This window comes from Pan paniscus, chromosome 13, assembly GCF_029289425.2.
Source record: "Pan paniscus chromosome 13, NHGRI_mPanPan1-v2.0_pri, whole genome shotgun sequence".
NCBI lineage: Eukaryota > Metazoa > Chordata > Mammalia > Primates > Hominidae > Pan > Pan paniscus.
This window is the reverse complement of record NC_073262.2, coordinates 3,403,161-3,422,138: the sequence shown is the minus strand read 5'-3', so window position 1 is coordinate 3,422,138 and position 18,978 is coordinate 3,403,161.

Below are 18,978 nucleotides of genomic sequence, written 5' to 3'. Positions count from 1 at the left end.
TCGTTGTAGATATTTCCAAGTTTATACAGATGGCTGTGTAGATATTTCCATGCGTATACAGATGGCAGTGTAGATATTTCCATGTTTATGGAGATAGCCATGTAGATATTTCCATGTTTCTACAGATAGCGGTGTAGACATTTCCATGTTTATAGAGATAGCTGTGTAGATATTTCCATATTTATACAGATAGCGGTGTAGTTATTTCCAAGTTTATACAGATAGCGGTGTAGGTATTTCCATATTTATACAGATAGCCGTGAAGATATTTCCATGTTTAAACAGATAGCGGTGTAGATTTTTCCATGTTTATACAGATAGGGGTGTAATTATTTACATGTTTATACAGATGACTGTGTATATATTTCCATGTTTATACAGATGGCGGTGTAGATATTTCCATGTTTATAGAGATAGCGGTGTAGATATTTCCATGTTTATAGAGATAGCGGTGAAGAGATTTCCATATTTACAGATAGCCTTGTAGATATTTTGATGTTTCTTCAGATGGCGATGTAGATATTTCCATGTTTAAACAGATAGCGGTGTAGATATTTCCATGTTTATACAAATAGCGGTGTAGTTATTTCCATGGTCATACAGATGACTGTGTATATATTTCCATGTTTATTCACATGGCGGTGTGGATATTTCCATGTTTATAGTGATAGCGGTGTAGATATTTCCATGTTTATAGAGATAGAGGTGTAGATAGTTCCAGGTTTATACAGATGGCTGTGTAGATATTTACATGTTCATACTGATAGCGGTGTAGGTATTTCCATGTTTATAGAGATAGCGGTGTAGATATTTCCATGTTTCTACTGATGGCTGTGTAGATATTTCCATGTGTATACAGAAGTTAGTGTAGATATTTCCATGTTTATACTGATGGAGTTGTAGATGTTTCCATGTTTATACAGATGGAGTTGTAGATATTTCCATGTTTATACAGATAGCGGTGTGACTATTTCAATGTTTATAGAGATAGCTCTGTAGTTATTTCCAGGTTTATAGAGATGGCTGTGTAGGTATTTCCATGTTTATACAGATAGTGGTTTAGATAGTTCCATGTTTATACAGATGACTGTGTAGGTATTTCCATGTTTATAAAGATGGCGGTCTAGATATTTCCATGTTTATAGAGACAGCCATGTAGATATTTCCATGTTTATACAGATGGCAGTGTAGATATTTCCATGTTTATAGAGATAGCGTTGTAGGTATTTCCATATTTATACAGGTAGCGGTGTAGATATTTCCATGTTTGTACAGATAGCGGTGTAGATATTTCCATGTTTATACAGATAGCCGTGTAGTTATTTCCATGTTTGTTCAGATGACTGTGTATATATTTCCATGTTTATACAAATGGCCGTGTAGATATTTCCATGTTTATAGAGATAGCGGTGTAGATATTTCCTTGTTTCTACAGATAGAGATGTAGATATTTCCATGTTTATACAGATGGCAGTGTAGAAATTTCCATACTTATAGAGATGGATCTGTAGGTATTTCCATGTTTACACAGATGGCAGATTAGATATTTCCACGTTTATACAGATTGTGGTGTAGATATTTCCATGTTTATACAGATGACTGTGTAGGTATTCCCATATTTATACAGATGGCTTTGTACATGTTTCCAAGTACATATAGATGGCGGTGTAGATATTTCCATGTTTATACAGATAGCGGTGTAGATATTTCCATGTTTAAACAGGTAGCGGAGTAGGTATTTCCAGGTTTATAGAGATATTGTTGTAGATATTTCCAAGTTTATACAGTTGGCTGTGTAGATATTTCCATGCGTATACAGATGGCAGTGTAGATATTTCCATGTTTACGCAGATGGAGGTGCAGATATTTCCATGTTTATTCAGATGACTGTGTAGATGTTTCCTTGTTTTTATGGATGGCGGTGTAGATATTTCCATGTTTATACAGATAGCGGTGTAGATATTTCCATGTTTTACAGATAGCGGTGTAGGTAATTCCATCTTTACAGAGATAGAGGTGTAGATATTTCCAGGTTTATACAGATGGCTGCGTAGGTATTTCCATGTGTATACAGATGGCAGTGTAGATAGCTCCTAGTTCATGGAGATGGAGGTGTAGATACTTCCATGTTTATACTGATAGCGGTGTTTCTATTTCCATGTTTATACAGATAGCGATGTAGATATTTCCATGTTTATAGAGATGGCTGTATAGATATTTCCATGTTTATACAGATTGCAGTGTAGATATTTCCATGTTTATACAGATAGTGTTGTAGACATTTCCATGTTTATACAGATGACTGTGTAGGTATTTCCATGTTTATACAGATGGCAGTGTAGATATTTCCATGTTTATACAGATAGCGGTGCAGATATTTCCATGTTTATACATGTAGCGGTGTAGGTATTTCCATGTTTATAGAGATATCGGTGTAGATATTTCCAAGTTTATACAGATGGCTGTGTACATATTTCCATGCATATACTGATGGCAGTGTAGATATTTCCATGTTTAAACAGATGGAGGTGTAGATATTTCCATGTTTATACAGATGTCTGTGTTGATATTTCCATGTTTTTACAGATAGCGGTGTAGATATTTCCATGTTTATACAGACAGCGATGTTGAAATTTCCATGTTTATAGAGATGGCTGTGTAGATATTTCCAACTTTATACAGATGGCAGTGTAGATATTTCCATGCTTATACAGATAGTGGTGTAAATATTTCCATGTTTATACAGATGACTGTGTAGGTATTTCCATGTTTATACAGATGGCAGTGTAGATATTTCCATGTTTATAAAGATAGCCATGTAGATATTTCCATGTTTATACAGATAGCGGTGTAGACATTTCCATGTTTATCGAGATAGCGGTGTAGGTATTTCCATATTTATACAGATAGCGGTGTAGATATTTCCAAATTTATACAGATAGCATTGTAGATATTTCCATATTTATACAGATAGCGGTGTAGATATTTCCATGTTTATACAGATAGTGGTGTAGATATTTCCAGGTTTTTACAGATCGCGGTGTAGTTATTTCCATGTTTATACAGATGACTGTGAATATATTTCCATGTTTATTCACATGGCGGTGTGGATATTTCCGTTTTTATAGAGATAGCGGTGTAGATATTTCCATGGTTATAGAGATAGCGGTGTAGATATTTCCTTGTTTATACAGATGGCTGTGTAGATATTTACATGTTTATACTGATAGCGGTGTAGGTATTTCCATGTTTATAGAGATAGCGGTGTAGATATTTCCATGTTTATACCGATGGCTGTGTAGATATTTCCATGTGTATACAGATGTTAGTGTAGATATTTCCATGTTTATACTGATGGAGTTGAAGATATATCCATGTTTATACAGATGGAGTTGTAGATATTTCCATGTTTATTCAGATAGCGGTCTGAATATTTCAATGTTTATAGAGGTAGCGCTGTAGTTATTTCCAGGTTTATAGAGATGGCTGTGTAGATATTTCCAGGTTTATACAGATGGCAGTGTAGATATTTCCATGTTTATACAGATAGTGCTGTAGATAGTTCCATGGTTTATACAGATGACTGTGTAGGTATTTCCATGTTTATAAATATGGCGGTCTAGATATTTCCATGTTAATAGAGACAGCCATGTAGATATTTCCAAGTTTATACAGATGGCAGTGTAGATATTTCCATGTTTATAGAGATAGCGCAGTAGGTATTTCCATATTTATACAGGTAGCGGTGTAGATATTTCCATGTTTGTACAGATAGCAGTGTAGATATTTCCATGTTTATACAGATAGCGGTGGAGATATTTCCATGTTTATACAGATGGCAGTGTATATATTTCCAAGTTCATATTGATGGCAGTGTAGATATTTCCATGTTTATACAGATAGCGGTGCAGATATTTCCATGTTTATACAGGTAGCGGTGTATGTATTTCCATGTTTATAGAGATATGGGTGTAGATATTTCCAAGTTTATACAGGTGGCTGTGTAGATATTTCCATGTCTAAACAGATGGAGGTGTAGATATTTCCATGCGTATACAGATGGCAGTGTAGATATTTCCATGTTTATACAGATGGCGGTGTAGATATTTCCATGTTTATGCAGATGTCTGTGTAGATATTTCCATGTTTTTACAGATGGCGGTGTAGATATTTTCATGTTTATACAGATAGCGGTGTGTCTATTTCCATGTTTATACAGATAGCGATGTTGATATTTCCGTGTTTATAGAGATGGCTGTGTAGATATTTCAATTTTTATAAAGATGGCAGTGTAGAAATTTCCAAGTTTATAGAGATGGCTCTGTAGATATTTCGATGTTTATACAGATGGCAGAGTAGTTATTTCCACGTTTATACAGATACTGGTGTAGATATTTCCATGTTTATACAGATGACTGTGTAGGTATTTCCATATTTATACAGATGGCGGTGTACATGTTTCCAAGTTTATATAGATGGCGGTGTAGATATTTCCATGTTTATACAGTTAGTGGTGTAGATATTACCATGTTTAAACAGGTAGCGGTGTAGGTATTTCCAGGTTTATAGAGATATCGTTGTAGATATTTCCAAGTTTATACAGATGGCTGTGTAGATATTTCCATGCGTATACAGATGGCAGTGTAGATATTTCCATGTTTATGGAGATAGCCATGTAGATATTTCCATGTTTCTACAGATAGCGGTGTAGACATTTCCATGTTTATAGAGATAGCTGTGTAGATATTTCCATATTTATACAGATAGCGGTGTAGTTATTTCCAAGTTTATACAGATAGCGGTGTAGGTATTTCCATATTTATACAGATAGCCGTGAAGATATTTCCATGTTTAAACAGATAGCGGTGTAGATTTTTCCATGTTTATAGAGATAGCGGTGTTGATATTTCCTTATTTATACACATAGGACTGTAGATATTTCCATGTTAATAGAGATCATGTTGTAGATATTGCCATATTTATACAGATAGCGGTGTAGATATTTCCATGTTTATACAGACAGCGGTTTAGATATTTCCATGTTTACAGAGAGAACGGAGTAGATATTTCCATATTTCCACATATTGCGCTGTAGATATTTCCATCTTTACACAGATAGCTGTGTACATATTTCTATGTTTACACAGATAGCGGTGTATTTATTTCCATGTTAACACAGATGTTGTTGTAGATATTTCCGTGTTTATACAGATAGCGTTGTAGATATTTCCATGTTTATACAGATCGTGGTGTAGATATTTCCATGTTTATACAGACAGCAGTGTAGGTATTTTCATGTTTATAGAGATAGAAGTGTAGATATTTCCATGTTTATACAGATCGTGGTGTAGATATTTCCATGTTTATACAGACAGCAGTGTAGATATTTTGATGTTTATAGAGATAGCAGTGTAGTTATTATCATGTTTACAGAGATAGCGGTGTAGATATTTCCATCTTTGCACAGATTGCAGTGTAGATATTTCCATCTTTACACAGATAGCCTTGTACATATTTCCATGTTTACTCAGATAGCGGTGTAGATATTTCCATGTTTATACAGATCACTGTGTAGGTATTTCCATGTTTATACAGATGGCGGTGTAGATATTTCCATGTTTATAGAGATTGCCATGGAGATATTTCCATGTTTATACAGATAGCGGTATAGACATTTCCATGTTCATAGAGATAGCGGTGTAGATATTTTCATATTTATACAGATAGCTGTGAAGATATTTCCATGTTTATACAGATAGCAGTATAGACATTTCCATGTTCATAGAGATAGCGGTGTAGATATTTCCATATTTATACAGATAGCTGTGTAGATATTTCCATGTTTACACAGGTAGAGCTGTAGATATTTCCATGTTTATGCAGATCTCGGTGAAGATATTTCCACCTTTCAAAAAATGGCAGTGTTGGTATTTCTATGTTTATATAGATGGAGGTGTAGATACTTCCAAATTTATACACACGGCGGTGTAGTTATTTCCATGCTTATGCTGATGGCAGTGTAGATATTTTCATGATTATAGAGGTGGCATTGTACATATTTCTAAGTTTATAGAGATAGCGGTGTTGATAATTAAATGTTTATAGAGATGGCGGTGTAGGTATTTCCATGTTTATACAGATAGTGGTGTAGATATTTCCATGTTTATACAGATAGCGGTGTAGATATATCCATGTTTTTACAGTTAGTGGTGTTGCTATTTCCATGTTTATACAGATGGCGGTGTAGATATTTCCATATTTACAGAGATAGCCTTGTAGATATTTGCATGATTATTCAGATAGCGGTGTAGGTATTTCCATGTTTATACAGATAGCGATGCCGATAATTCCATGTTTATAGAGATAGCGTTGTAGTTATATCCATCTTTGCACAGATTGCGGTGTTGATATTTCCATCTTTACAGAGATAGCGGTGTAGATATTGCCATGTTTACACAGATAGCTGTTTAGATATTTCCATATTTACACAGATAGCGTTGTAGATATTTCCAGGTTTATAGAGATAACGGTGTGGATATTTCCATGTTTATGCAGATAGCGGTGTTGATGTTTCCATGTCTACACAAATAGCGGTGGAGGTATTTCCCTGTTCATAGAGATCGTGGTGTAGATATTTCCAAGTTTATACAGATAGCGGTGTAGATATTTCCATGTTTATACAGATAGCAGTGTAGATATTTCCAAGTATACAGAGACAGCGGTGTAGATATTTCCATATTTGCAAAGATTGCGGTGCAGATATATCCATCTTTAGACAGATAGTGGTGTACATATTTCCATGTTTACACAGATAGCGGTGAAATTATTTCCATGTTAACACAGATAGTGTTGTAGATATTTCCATGTTTATACAGATAGCGGTGTAGATATTTCCATGTTTATACAGATCGTGGTGTAGATATTTCCATGTTTATAGAGATATACATGTAGATATTTCCATGTTTATACAGCAAGCTGTGTAGACATTTCCATGTTTATAGAATTAGCCGTGTAGATATTTCCATATTTATACTGATAGCAGAGTAGTTATTTCCATGTTTATGCAGAGAGCGGTGGAGATATTTCCATGTTTATACAGATAGTGATGTAGATTTTTCCATTTTTAAACAGATAGCGGTGTAGACAATTCCATGTATATAGGGAGAGCGGTGTACATATTTCCATATTTATAGAGATAGCGGTGTAGATATTTCCATGTATATACAGATAGCGGTGTCGATATTTCCATGTTTATACAGATTGCGGTGTAGGTATTTCCATGTTTATATAGATAGCCGTGTATATATTTCCATGTTTATACAGATGACTGTGTAGATATTTCCATGTTATATCAGATGGCATTGTAGATATGTCCATGTTTATACAGATGGAGGTATAGATATTTCCAAGTTTATACAGATGACTCTGTAGGTATTTTCATGTTTTTATACATGGCGGTGTAGATAATTCCATGATTATACAGATAGCGGTGTGGCTATTTCCATGTTTATACAGATAGCAGTGTAGGTATTTCCGTGTTTATAGAGATAGCTTTGTAGACATTTCCATGTTTATACAGAGAGCGGTGTAGATATTTCCATGTTTATACGGATGGCAGTGTACATATTTCCATGTTTATACAGATAGTGGTGTAGATAATTCCATCTTTATTCAGATGACTGTGTAGGTATTTCCATGTCTAAACCGATGGCGGTGCAGATATTTCCATGTCTACAGAGATAGCCATGTAGATATTTAGATGTTTATACAGATAGAGGTGTAGGCATTTCCACGTTCATAGAGATAGTGGTGTAGATATTTCAATATTTATACAGATAGCGGTGTTGATATTTCCATGTTTATTCAGATAGCGGTGTAGACATTTCCATGTTCATAGAGATAGCGGTGTAAATATTTCCATATTTATACTGATAGCTGTGTAGATATTTCCATGTTTATACAGGTAGAGGTGTAGGTATTACCATGTTTATGCAGATCTCGGTGTAGCTATTTCCATCTTTCAACAGATGACAGTGTAGATGTTTCAATGTTTATAGAGATGGCGGTATAGATATTTCCATGGTTATACAGATAGCGGTGTGGCTATATCCATGTTTATACAGATAGCAGTGTAGATATTTCGTTGTTTATAGAGATGGCTCTGTAGATATTTCCATGTTTATACAGATGGCAGTGTAGATATTTCCATGTTTATGCAGATAGTGGTTTAGATATTTCCATGTTTATACAGATAGCGGTGTAGGCATTTCCATGTTTATACAGATGGCGATGTATGTATTTCCATGTTTATAGAGATAGCCATGTAGATATTTCCATGTTTATACAGATAGAGGTGTAGACATTTCCATGTTTATAGAGATAGCGGTGTAGATATTTCCATAATTATACAGACAGAGGTGTAGACATTTCCATGTTTATAGAGATAGCGGTGTAGATATTTCCATATTTATACAGACAGCAGTGTAGGTATTTGCATGTTTATAGAGATCGTGGTGTAGATATTTCCATATTTATACAGATAGTGGTGTGGATATTTCCATGTTAATACCGACAGCAGTTTAGATATTTCCATGTTTACAGAGAGAGTGGTGTAGATATTTCCATATTTGCACAGATTGCGCTGTAGATATTTCAATCTTTACACAGATAGCTGTGTACATATTTCCATGTTTACAAAGATAGAGGTGTATTTATTTCCGTGTTAAAACAGATAGTGTTGTAGATATTTAAATGTTTATACAGGGATCGGTGTAGATATTTCCATGTTTATACAGATCGTGGTGTAGTTATTTCCATGTTTATACAGACAGCAGTGTAGATATTTTCATGTTTATAGAGATAGCAGTGTAGATATTTCCATGTTTACAGAGATAGAGGTGTAGATATTTCCATCTATGCACAGATTGCGATGTAGATATTACCATCTTTACACAGATAGCGGTGTGCATATTTCCATGTTTACAGAGATAGCGGTGTAGATATTTCCATGTTTACACAGATACTGTTGTAGATATTTCCATTTTTATACAGATAGCAGTGTAGATAATTCTATGTTTATAAGGTAGCGATGTAGATGTTTCCATCTTTATACAGATAGCGGTATAGATATTTCCATGTTTATACAGATGGCGGTGTAGGTATTTCCATATTTATAGAGATAGCGGTGTAGATATTTCCGTGTTCATACAGACGGCAGTGTACATATTTCCTTGTGTACACAGATGGCAGTGTAGATATATCCAGGTTTATACAGATGGAGGTGTAGGTATTTCCATGTTTATACAGATTGCGGTATAGATATATCTATGTTTATAAAGATTGCGTTGCAGATATTTCCATGTTTATACAGATGGTAGGGTTGATATTACCATGTTTGTGCAGATAAAGGTGTAGGTATTTCCATGTTTATACAGATAGCGGTGTAAAATATTTCCATGTTTATTCAGATGGCGGTGTAGATATTTCCATTTTTATACTGGTAGCGTTGTAATTGCCATGTTTATACAGATAGCGGTGTAGATATTTCCATGTTTATACAGATGGTGGTGTAGATATTTCCATGTTTATGCAGATAGCGGTGTGGCTATTTCCATGTGTGTAGAGATCGTGATGTAGATATTTCCATATTTATACAGATAACGGTGTAGATATTTCCATGTTTATAGAGATAGCGGTGTAGATATTTCCATATTTGCACAGATAGCGGTGTAGATATTTCCATCTTTACACAGATAGCGGTGTACATATTTCCATGTTTCCACAGATAGCGGTGTAGATATTTCCGTGTTAACACAGATAGTTCTGTAGATATTTCCATGTTTATACAGATTGTGGTATAGATATTTCCATGTTTATAAAGATTGCGGTGCAGATATTTCCATGTTTATACAGCTAGCGGTGGAGATGTTTCCATGTTTATACAGATAGCGATGTAGTTATTTCCATGTTTATACAGATAGCGGTGGATATATTTCCATGTTTATACAGATGGTGGTGTAGGTATTTCCATGTTTATAGAGATAGCCATGTAGATATTTCCTTGTTTGTACAGATAGCGGTGTAGATTTTCCATGTTTATAAAGATTGCGCTGTAGATATTTCCATGTTTATAAAGATAGCGGTGTAGATATTTCCATGTTTATAGAGATAGCGGTGTAGACATTTCCATGTTTATACAGATAGCAATGCAGATATTTCCAGGTTTATACAGATAGCAGTGTAGATACTTCCATGTTTATACAGATAGTGGGGTAGATATTTCCATGTTTACACAGATAGCGGTGTACATATTTCCATGAGTATGCAGATAGCGGTGGAGTTATTTCCATGTTTTTACAGATAGCGGTGGAGATATTTCCATGTTTATTCAGATGGCGGTGTAGATATTTCCAAGTTTATACAAATTGTGGTGTATATATTTCCATGTTTATTCAGATAGCGGTGTAGATATTTCCATTTTTATACCGATAGCGGTATAAGTATTTCCATGTTTATAGAGATAGCGGTGTAGATAATTCCATGTTTATACAGATGGTGGTGTAGATATTTCCATGTTTATAGATATTGCTGTGTAGATATTTGCATGTTTAAACAGATGGCAGTGTAGATATTTCCATGTTTATACAGATAGTGTTGTAGCTATTTCCATGTTTATACAGATGGCTCTGTAGGTATTTCCATGTTTATACAGATGGTGGTGTAGATATTTCCATGTTTGTAGAGATAGCCATGTAGATATTTCTATGTTTATACAGATAGCGGTGTAGACATTTCCATGTTTATAGAGATAGCAGTGTATATATTTCCATATTTATACAGATAGCGGTGTATATATTTCCATGTTTTTACAGGTATCGGTGGAGATATTTCCATGTTTATACAGATAGCGGTGTAGATATTTCCATGTTTACACAGAGGGTGGTGTAGATATTTCCATGTTTACACAGATAGCGGTGTACATTTTTCCATGTTTATACAGATAATGGCTTAGATGTTTACATGTTTATACAGATACCAGTGGAGATATTTCCATGTTTATACCGATAGTGGTGTACATATTTCCATGTTTATAGAGATAACGATGTAGATAATTCCATATTTATACAGATAGCGGTGTAGTGATTTCCATGTTTATTCAGAAGACGGTGTAGATATTTCCATGTTTATACAGATGGCGGTGTAGATATAACCATGTTTATACTGATAGCGGTGTAGATATTTCCATGTTTGTACAGGTAGCGGTGTAGATATTTTCATGTTTATAGAGATGGCTTTGTAGATATTTCCAAGTTTATACAGATGGCAGTGTAAATATTTCCTTGTTTAGACATATAGTGGTGTAGATATTTCCATGTTTATACACATGACTGTGTAGTTATTTCCAAGTTTATACAGATGGCGGTTTAGATATTTCCAATTTTATAAAGGTAGCGGTGTAGACATTTCCATGTTCATAGAGATAGCGGTGTAGATATTTCCATATTTATACAGATAGCTGTGTAGATATTTCCATGTTTACACAGATAGAGGTGTAGATATTTCCATGTTTATGCAGATGTCGGTGTAGATATTTCTAGCTTTCTACAGATGGCAGTGTAGATATTTCTATGTTTATAGAGATGGCAGTGTTGATAATTCCATGTTTATACAGAAAGCGGTGAAGTTATTTCCAAGTTTATGCTGATGGTGGTGTAGATATTTAAATGTTCATAGAGATGGCGGTTTAGATATTTCAAGGTTTGTAGAGATAGCGTTGTAGATAATTCCATGTTTATAGAGATGGCGGTGTAGATATTTCCATGTTTACACAGATAGCTGTCTAGATATTTTCATGTTTACACTGATAGTGTTGTAGATATTTTCATGTTTATACAGAGAGCGGTGTAGATATTTCCATGTTTATAGAGATAGCGGTGTAGATATTTCCATGTTTATACAGATACCGGTGCGGTTATTTCCATGTTTATAGAGATAGCGGTGTACATATTTCTATGAGTATGCAGATAGCGGTGGAGACATTTCCATGTTATACAGATAGCGGTGGAGATATTCCGAAGTTTATACAAATCGTGTTGTATATATTTCCATGTTTATTCAGATAGCGGTGTAGATATTTCCATGTTTATACCGATAGCGGTATAAGTATTTCCATGTTTATAGAGATAGCGGTGTAGATAATTTCATATTTATACAGATGGTGGTGTAGATATTTTCATGTGTATTCCGATGGCATTGTAGATATTTCCATGTGTATACAGATGCAGGTGTAGATATTTCCATGTTTATGCAGATGACTGTGAAAATATTTACATGTTTTTAAGGATGGTGGTGTAGATATTTCCATGTTTATAGATATTGCTGTGTAGATATTTGCATGTTTATGCAGACTGCGGTGTAGGTATTTCCATGTTTATAGATATGGCGGTGTAGATATTTCTATGTTTATAGAGATAGTGGTGTAGATAATTCCATGTTTATAGAGATGGTTGTGTAGGTATTTCCATGTTTATATAGATATTGGTGTAGATATTTCCATGTTTATTTTGATAGCGGTGTAGATATTTCCATGTTTATACAGATAGCGGTGTAGAAATTTCCATGTTTATTCAGCTCGCGCTGTAGATATTTCCATGTTTATACAGATGGCAGTGTAGGTATTTCCATGTTTATGCAGATAGTGGTGTAGATATTTCCATGTTTAAACAGCAGTGTAGATCTTTCCATGTTTATAGAGATAGCAGTGTAGGTATTTCCATGTGTATTCAGATAGCGGTGCAGATGTTTCCAACTTTATACTGATGGCTGTGTAGATATTTCCATGTGTATCCACATGGCAGTGTAGATATTTCCATGTTTATAGAGATGGTGGTGTAGATATTTCCATGTATAAACAGATGACTGTTTAGATATTTCCATGTTTATACAGATGGCGGTGTAGATATTTCCATGTTTACAGAGATAGCGGTGTAGATATTTCCATGTTTATTGAGATAGCGGTGCAGAGATTTCCATGTTTATAGAGATAGCGGTGTAAATATTTCCATGTTTGCACAGATTGCAGTGCAGATATTCCTGTCTTTACACAAATAGCGGTGTAGATATTTCCATGTTTACACAGATAGCTGTGAAGACATTTCCATGCTTACACAGATAGCGTTGTAGATATTTCCATGTTTATACTGATAGCGGTGTAGATATTTCCATGACTATACAGATAGCTGTGTAGATGTTACCATGTTTATACAGATGACTGTGTAGGTATTTCCATGTTTATACAGACTGCAGTGTAGATATTTCCAAGTTTTTACAGATTGCGGTGTAGATATTTCCATGTATATACCGATAGCGGTGTGGATATTTCCATGTTTTTACAGTCAGCGGTGTAGATATTACCGTGTTTACACAGATAGCGGTTTAGATATTTCCATGTTTATTCAGATGGTGTTGTAGATATTTCCATGTTCATAGAGATGTTGGTGTAGATATTTCCATATTTATACTGACAGTGTTGTAGATATTTCTATGTTTATACAGATAATGGTGTAGATATTTCCATGTTTATACAGATAGCGCTGTAGATATCTCCAAGTTTACAGAGATGGTGGTGTAGATAATTCCATATTTGCACAGATTTCAGTGTAGATATTTCCATCTTTACACCGATAGTGGTGTATATATTTCCATGTTTACACAGATAGCTCTGTAGTTGTTTCCATGTTTATACAGATAGCGGTGTAGATATTTCCATGTTTATACAGATAGCGTTGTAGTTATTTCCAAGTTTATACAGATCGCGGTGTAGACATTTCCATCTTTCCTCAGATGGCAGTTTAGATATTTCTATGTTTATACAGACGGCGGCATAGATATTTCCATGTTCATACAAATGGCGGTGTAGATATTTCCATGTTTATAGAAATTTCGGTGTAGATATTTACATGTTTGTAGAGATAGTCGTGTAGATATTTCCATGTTTATAGAGATGGCGGTGTAGGTATTCCTTTGTTTATACAGATATTGGTGTATATAATTCCATGTTTATAGAGATGGCAGTACAGGTGTTTCCATGTTTATAGAGATAGTGGTGTTGATATTTCCATGTTTATACAGATAGCGGTGTAGACATTTCCATGTTTATTCAGCTCGCGGTGTAGATATTTCCATGTTTATACAGATGGCATTGTAGGTATTTCCATGTTTATGCAGATAGCGGTGTAGATATTTCCATGTTTAAACAGAAGTGTAGATCTTTCCATGTTTATAGAGATAGCGGTGTACGTATTTCCATGTGTATTCAGATAGCGGTGCAGATGTTTCCAACTTTATACTGATGGCTGTGTAGATATTTCCATGTGTATACACATGGCAGTGTAGATATTTCCATGTTTATAGAGATGGTGGTGTAGATATTTCCATGTATATACAGATGACTGTGTAGATATTTCCATGTTTATACAGATGGCGGTGTAGATATTTCCATGTTTACAGAGATAGCTGTGTAGATATTTCCATGTTTATTGAGATAGCTGTGCAGATATTTCCATGTTTATAGAGATAGTGGTGTAAATATATCCATGTTTGCACAGATTGCGGTGCAGATATTGCTGTCTTTACACAAATAGCGGTGTAGATATTTCCATGTTTACACAGATAGCTGTGAAGACATTTCCATGTTTACACAGATAGCGTTGTAGATATTTCCATGTTTATACTGATAGCGGTGTAGATATTTCCATGACTATACAGATAGCTGTGTAGATGTTACCATGATTATACAGATGACTGTGTAGGTATTTCCATGTTTATACAGAGTGCGGTGTAGATATTTCCATGTTTTTACAGATTGCGGTGTAGATATTTCCATGTATATACCGATAGCGATGTGGATATTTACATGTTTTTACAGTCAGCGGTGTACATATTACCATGTTTACACAGATATCGGTTTAGAAATTTCCATGTTTATTCAGATGTTGTTGTAGATATTTCCATGTTCATACAGATGGTGGTGTAGATATTTCCACGTTTATACTGACAGTGTTGTAGATATTTCTATGTTTATACAGATAATGGTGTAGATATTTCCATGTTTATACAGATAGCGCTGTAGATATCTCCATGTTTACAGAGATGGTGGTGTAGATAATTCCATATTTGCACAGATTGCACTGTAGATATTTCCATCTTTACACAGATAGTGGTGTATATATTTCCATGTTTACACATATAGCTGTGTAGATGTTTCCATGTTTATACAGATAGCGGTGTAGATATTTCCATGTTTATACAGATAGCGTTGTAGATATTTCCAAGTTTATACAGATCGCGGTGTAGACATTTCCATCTTTCCTCAGATGGCAGTGTAGATATTTCTATGTTTATACAGACGGCGGCATAGATATTTCCATGTTTATACAGATGGCGGTATAGATATTTCCATGTTTATAGAAATGGCGGTGTAGATATTTATATGTTTGAAGAGATAGTGGTGTAGATGTTTCCATGTTTATAGAAATGGCGGTGTAGGTATTTCTTTGTTTTTAGAGATATTGGTGTGGATAATTCCATGTTTATAGAGATGGCAGTGCAGGTATTTCCATGTTTATAGAGATAGTGGTGTAGATATTTTCATGTTTATACAGATAGCGGTATAGGTATTTCCATGTTGATACAGATAGCAGTGTTGGTATTTCCATGTTTATACAGATAGCGGTGTAGATATTTCCATGTTTATACTGCTCACGGTGTAGATATTTCCATCTTTATACAGATAGCAGTGTAGATATGTCTATGTTTATACAGGTAGCGGTTTAGATATTTCCATTTTACACACATGGTGGTGTAGATAGTTCCATGTTTATGGAGATGGCGGTGTAGATATTTCCATGTTTATAAATGTGTCAGTGTAGATATTTCTAGGTTTATAGAGATGGCGGTGTAGATATTTCCATGTTTATAGAGACAGCTGTGTAAATATTTCCATCTGTATAGAGATAGCGGTGTAGTTATTTCCATGTTTATGCAGATGGCTGTGTAGATATTTCCATGTTTATACAGATGGCGGCATAGATATTTCCATGTTTATATAGATAGCGGTGTATATATTTCCATATTTATAGAAATAGCAGTGTAGATATTTCCATGTTTATTCAGAGGGCGGTATAGATATTTCCATGTTTATACAGACAGCGGTGTATTTATTTTCATGTTTATACAGAGAGACTTGTAGATATTTCCATGTTTAAACAGATCGTGGTGTTGATATTTCCACGTTTATACAGATATTGGTGTTGGTATTTTCCTGTTTATACAGATAGCAGTGTAGATATTTCCATGTTTATACCGCACGGGGTGCATATATTTCCATCTTTATACAGACGGAAGTGTAGATATTTCCATGTTTACACAGATGGCGGTGTAGATAGTTCCATGTTTATGGAGATGGTGGTGTAGATATTTTCATGGTTATAGAGATGGCGGTGTAGATTTTTCCATGTTTATAGAGTTTGTGGTGTAGATATTTCCAGGCTTATAGAGATTGCAGTGTAGGTATTTCCATGTGTATAGAGATAGCGGTGCAGATGTTTCCATGTTTATACTGATGGCTCTGTAGACATTTCCATGTGTATACAGATGGCAGCGTAGATATTTCCATGTTTATAGATATGGTGGTGTATATATTTCCATGTATATACAGTTGACTGTGTAGATATTTCCATTTTTATACAGATAGCGGTGTAGATATTTCCATATATAACCAGAGAGCGGTGGTGATATTTCCATGTTTATACAGAGAGCGATGTAGATATTTCCATGTTTATACAGATTGCTTTGTAGGTATTTCCATGTTTATAGAGGTAGCAGTGTAGATATTTCCATGTTTATACAGATGGCTGTGTAGATATTTCCATGAGTATACATGGCAGTGTAGATATTTCCATGTTTATGCAGATGGAGGTGTAGATGTTCCCATGTTTATAGAGATAGCGGTGGAGATATTTCCATGTTTATACAGATGGATGTGTAGATATTTCCATGTGAATACACATGGCAGGGTATATATTTCAATGTTTATAGAGATGGTAGTGTAGATATTTCCATGTTTACAGTGTTAGCGGTGTAGATATTTCCATCTTTGAACAGATTGCGGTGTATATCTTTCCATCTTTTCACAGATTGCGGTGTAGATATTTCCAAGTTTACACAGATAGCTGTGTAGATATTTCCATGATTACACAGATACCATTGTAGATATTTCCCCGTTTATACACAGAGCATTGTAGATATTTCCAGGTTTATAGAGATAGCGGTGTAGATAATTCCATATTTGTGGAGATGGCGGTGAAGATATTTCCATGTTTTTACTGATAGCGGTGTAGATATTTCCATGTTTATACAGATAGCGATGTTGACATTTCCATGTTTATACAGATAGCGGTGAAGATATTTCCATCTTTATACCGATAGCAGAGTAGATATTTCCATGTTTACACCGATAGCAATGTAGATATATCCATGTTTACACAGATAGTGTTGCAGATATTTCCATGTTTATACAGATAGCCGTGTAGATATTTCCATGTGTATAGAGATGGCGTTGTAGATATTTCCATGTTTACAGAGATAGTGGTGAAGGTATTTCCATGTTCATACAGATAGCAGTGTAGATATTTCCATGTTTATACAGATAGCGGTGTTGGTATTTCCATGTATATACAGATAGCGGTGTAGATATTTCCATGTTTATACAGATAGCGGTGTAGATATTTCCATGTTTACAGACATAGCGGTGTAGATATTTCCATCTTTGCAAAGATTGCGGTGTGCATATTTCCATCTTTACGCTGATAGTTCTGTAGACATTTCCAAGTTAACACAGATAGCTCTGTTGATATTTCCATGTTTACACAGATGGCGTTGTAAATATTTCCATGTTGATACAGATAGCGGAGTAGATTTTTCCATGTTTATACAGATAGCGGTGTTGGTATTTCCATGTTTATACTGATAGCGGTATAGATATTTCCATGTTTATACAGCTCGCGGTGTAAATTTTCCATTTTTTTACAGACGGCGGTGTAGATATTTCCATATTTATACAGATAGTCTTGTGGATATTTCCATGTTTATACCGATGGCGGTGTAGACAGTTCCATGTTTCTGGAGACGGCGGTGTAGATATTTTCATATTTATAGAGATGGCGGTGTAGATACTTCCATGTTTATGGAGATTGCGGTGTAGAAATTTCCATGTTTATATAGATAGCGTTGTAGGTATTTCCATGTTTATAGAGTTAGCAGAGTAGATATTTCCATGTTTACACAGATGGCTGTGTAGGTATTTCCATGTTTATACAGATAGCGGTGTAGATATTTCCATATTTATACAGATCAAGGTGTAGATATTTACATGTTTATACAGATAGCGGTGTAGATATTAACATGTTTATACAGACCGCGTTGTAGATATTTCAATGTTTATACAGATAGTCGTGCAGTTATTTCCATGTTTGTACAGATGGCGGTGTTGATATTTCCATCTATACAGAGATGGCAGCGTAGATATTTCCATGTTTATACATATGGCGGCGTGAATATTTCCACGCATATGCAGATGGCGGTGTAGATATTTCCATGTTTAAACACATAGCGGTGTAGTTATTTCCAGGTTTATAGAGATCACGGTGTAGATATTTCCATCTTTCTACAGATGACTGTGTAAATATTTCCATGTTAATACTGATGGTGTAGTAGATATTTCCATGTTTATAGAGATAGCGGTGTAGATATTTCCATGTTTATAGAGATAGCGGTGTAAATATTTCCATATTTATACAGATAGCGGTGTAGTTATTTCCATCTTTATACAGAGAGCGCTGTACATATTCCCATGTTTATCCATATCATGGTGTAGATATTTCCATGTTTATACAGATAACGTTGTAGATATTTCCATGT